Genomic DNA, 5,254 nt, shown 5'->3' with positions numbered 1-5,254 from the left:
AGTTATCAGATATAGAAAACGATCCCCGCGAATCTGGTATCAGAGGTAGAAAATAGGCCGGAAAAATGAACAGTAAATTACTGTAATAAAATTTCGGAATGAATAGTAACCGATGAATAGTAAAAAATGAATAGTAATAGAAAAAATGAAATATTAAATTAAATGAGACCTCCAGCAAAATTACTAAAAAATAAGAATAAAAGTTATAAATCTAAAATAATAGCAAATCTATTAATTTATTTTATAGTAGAGAATAAAGAAACGAAACAAATGTGTAAGAAAAATCTATATAGACAATTAATATATTTATATAAATAAAATAAATATTATATTTATGGAAGATTATAAGTTAGAAAGTATTAAACTAATAGCAGATAAAAACTTTACTTTTAATAAAGATATAAATCAACATATTGAAAGTTGTAAAATAAGTATGCAAATAATAAATGAAAAATTGGATATTATAGTTAGATTACGAACAATGTTGGAAGAGAGAGATGAAAAAATTAGAAGACTAGAAGAAGAAAAACTTTTAATAAAACGAGAAAAATTTATTAAAGAAACTAATTTAGAAATTCAAATAAAAGAATTAAAAGAAGTATTAACTGAACAATATAAATTAATAAATGATTTAAGGCAAAAAATTTAAAAAAATGAATTGGATAGATTCAAATGCAATAACTAGAAATAATAGAAAAATAAAAGAATTAATAAAAAATCAAGAAAAACTAGAAATAGAACTAGATAAATTGCAAGAAAGAAAAAATGAAATTGAATGGACAAGAGAAAATAGGGATGAAATAATAAGATGTTATCAACAACTTGGAAATATGATAATAACATTTAGAAATAGTAAACTAAGAATTCAAGGACTTAAAAGAATAATTTTATCAAGTAATATAACTGGATAATAATACAGTTTGAAAAATGTCATTAGAGAAATCAAGTGAAACACAAGATGTATATTATCAAATGGATGAATACGAAGAAGGAACATCACAAACTCTAAGTTTTAAACCAGATATATATAATCAAATCCAAAGTGAAACAGAAGAACTAACAATAAAAAAGATATTCAAAACATCATATTTTGAAAGAAATAAAGAAGTTAGATATATAGTTCAAAAACATGAAAATATAATAGACATAGATACAATAAATGGAAAAGCAAAAATAAATTTAATAACAGATGGTTTGATAAAAAGAGAACTATCTAAATTAAAACAAAAAGAAGCAAATAAACTAAAAAATATTTATTTTGGAGCAATAGAATTTACAATAAAAGCATATTTTCAGAAAAATATTGATACTCCTATACAAATATATGTACTAGACGATAGAATAATAGGAAATATACAAGATTCATTAATAGCAGTGGTAAAAGGAAACTTAATATATCAGAAATTAAAATTTATAATACAACCTGATTTTAGCATATCATTAAGAGATGAAAATAAAGAAAGATCTTTAACATTATATTATAAATTAGATGGAATAAAAATGCAAAAGGGAAGTAAAGTAATTAGTATAGAAACTAAAATAGTATATGCTATGACTGGAAACCATCATGTAAAGAAACAAACGGAATTAGGAATAATAGTACCAAAATTATATAATGATATATTAGAAAAAATTGAACATAAAGAAGAATCTCAAATAACAATCCGAGAAGAATTTACAATAGACTTTAGTAATAGACAAATAATTCCAACACAAAGAATTAAACCAATATTAGAAGGATCTAGATTAAGTTTTAGAAGAGAACACAACCCTATAAAATTAGTTAGATCAATGAGTATGACCAGTAGAAAATTAGATTTAATAAAATTACCGTGTTACGAATCAGATAAATTACGAATAAAAATAATAATATTTAATGGAATATTTGCCAAAGAAGTCATAACAGAAATAAATACGGGAGCAACAAAAAGTCAAATACATATAACTGAAGTTGACTCAAACAAATGTGAGGAAATAGAACCTCAAATAATAACTGAACCAAATAGTTCGAGAGAAACAATAATAACAAAATGTATAAAATTAAGATTAAAAATTTTAGACTTAGAATATAATATAAGCCTAGGAGTAATAGAAAATGACGTTAGTTATCAACTATTATTAGGAATGGATTTCTTAAATGAAATAAAATATAATATAACCAATGAAGGAATAGAAATAAATGATCAGAATAAATTAAGATTTATAGACAGAATATGAACCCTGAAAAGGAAATAAATGAAAAGAAAGATGAAATAGAAGCTATTAATAGGATAATAAAAGAAACATTAATTATGTCTCAAGAAAAAGAACTACAATACTTAAAAGAAAAAGAAAAATTAGAGGAAGAAGTAAAAGAATTAGAGAAAATAAAAGGTAAGAAAAGAAAAATATGGATAATTAAAGGAGAATGGAGAAAACGAGTCTATAAATATGAATAATACTGAAAACCAAATAAAAGATATTTGGAACGAAATATTTATAAAAGAAAGTTTAAACGCTATATTAAAAAAGATGGAAGAAAATCAAGAAATTAGTAGAAAGATAATTAAGGAAGAAATAATAGCGTTATGGAATATATCAGAAATCCCAATCTTTAAACAAATATTAGATAAGTTAACTATTATACAAAATAGTTTAGAACAAAATAAAGAAAAGAAAATAATTAAAGACGAAACAGAAGAACCAGAACTAGTACCTATAACAGTAATAGGAAGAACTAAAGAACCTATATTAATGGATATAAGCAAATCAAAACCGAAAATAACTATAGGGGTTAAAAGAACAATAAATGGTTTAGCAGAGCTTCATAAATCAGGAAAATTCTAGGAAAATGTCTATAACAGAACATAGTGCAATAACATTTCTTAAAAAACATGGAAAAGAATTACTGGAAAAAGAAAGACAGAAATATGAACCTATAAAACAAGAAATAAGAGAAAATGAACTAAAAGAATTAAGAAAAGAAAATGCTAAATTAAAAACTAAAACTAATATAGAATGGTTAAATAAATATAAATTTTATAAAAAAAAATATAAAACCCAAAAGAAAGAATTAAAAGAAACAAAGTTAGAAGTAATAAATGTATTAAAAGAAATAGATAATTTAAAAAATGAGATTAATCAATTAAAAATAGAATTAAAAGAAAAGGAAATTATTAAGTCTGACGATAGTAATTCAGAAACGAACAAAGAACAAGATGAGAGCATTAATACAAGTAAATCAGATAGTAATCTAGGAGAAGAAGGATTAAATTACTTAGAGGAATCAGATAATGAGGAAAAGGAAATAGTAATAAAAGAAAATAAAGAAATATTAGAAGCCCTCGGAAAAACCGTAAATGCAATAATAACAAATGAAGAGAAAAGCGATGAAAGTGATATTGAAGAAAGAGAAACTTCACGTAAACAAACAAATTATGAAACCGAATCAGATAACGATGCATACCCAGAAGAAGAAATAGAAGATCATATAATAACTAAAAATAATATTAAAATACCAGGAAATATACCTATACGACAACAAAATGAAGTACAAGATTTCATAGGATCAATACACCAAGGAATAAATATAAATGGATATTTTCTAGATTTAGATAATGTCTACGACGATCAAGAAATAAGTAGAAGAATAAAAGACTGGAATTTAGGAATGTATATAGCCTTAATGAATTCAAAAAATATAGAAGATCTGGATTATGTTTTTGAACTAATATCAAAAACAATTATAGGAAAAGCAGCATTTTGGTTAGAAAATATTATTTATGAATTAAAGGGACAAGTAAGAACATATGCTAGAAGCTGGAAAGATACGTTAAACGCATTTGATATATTATTAAAAAGAGAATTTCTAGGAGAAAGATGGTTTGTAGCTCAAGAAAATATAACAGTAGAAAGAAAATTAGAAATAACAATGTATCTAAATAATATGAAATGTTGTAGGATTAGTAAATTACCAGAATATACTATAAGTTTTACTAAATTCTTTTATGAAGCTAAGTTTTTACTTAATGAAAGTTTAGTATATCAACAACTGTATTATGATTATCTACCTTCACCTTATAATACCGAAATAACTAAAGAATATAATAATCTAGAACCTAAAGAAAATACATTAGGAGAAAGAATTAGATTATTAAGAGCATATTTAACTCGAAAATGTGAAGAATATAGAATTCAACAGAAAATTAAAAAGGATAAAAAACAAGGATTAAGAGAAATCTGTAATTTTACGGAGAAAAAATTAATATTTGGATGTGATAATCAAGATTATAAAACTAGAAAGAAGTATAGGAAATATAGGAAACTAGATTATAATAATCAAAATGAATATTATAGAAAACAAAATAAAACCTATAGACCTTATAAACCATTTAATCGAAGATTTAAAAGAAGAAAATTTAAAAAATATAGAAATACTCCTGAAAATAGAAAGAGATTTAGATATAAGAGAAAGTTTAGAAAAAGAAATAAAACAAAAATAGCAGATTGTAAATGTTGGAATTGTAATGAAAAGGGACATTATGCAAATAAGTGTCCTAAATTACAGCAAAAAGTAGTAAAATACATAGATACCACCGAATTAATAATGAAACTAGAATACATAAGAGAAGATAACAATAACTGGTATGATGAAGAAGTATTCTATATAAGTAAAACAGAACCAGAAGAAATAAATTATATAAATGAAAATGATAGTAATAATGAAAGTTTAACTACTGAATAGAATAAAATGGTAGCTATATATATTGAAGCACAGGTAGAATATAAACCTACGAAATATATAAAACAAAAGATATTTATAGATAGCGGAGCAGATATTTGTTTAGCTAAAGAAGAAGTATTTACTCAACACAAATGGAAACGTACAAAAAATAGAATAATAGTAACAGGATTCAATAACCATAAAAAAGAGATAGATATAATAGCAGAAAATGTAAGATTTATATTAGGAAAAATAAGGTTTAGGTTACCTATAATATACCAAGAAAATAATATGAAACAACAAATGTTACTAGGAAATAACTTTTTAGATTCTTTTAAAACTCAAATAATAAAACAAGATAGGATAAGTTTGCTAACACCTTGCGAAAAATGGATAGTATTAAAAAGAATAATACCTGTAAAATCAATAGAAATAAGTAATATTAAAACAGAAAGAAAAATGAATTTAGAACTATTAAAACAAAAATATTTAAAGGCCTTAGAAATAAATTTTGGAGAACATCCAATGAAGTTATGGGAAAAAGAAAAAATT

This window comes from Apium graveolens, chromosome 11, assembly GCF_009905375.1.
Source record: "Apium graveolens cultivar Ventura chromosome 11, ASM990537v1, whole genome shotgun sequence".
Classification (NCBI taxonomy): Eukaryota; Viridiplantae; Streptophyta; class Magnoliopsida; order Apiales; family Apiaceae; genus Apium; species Apium graveolens.
Note: the sequence above shows the minus strand (reverse complement) of the source record.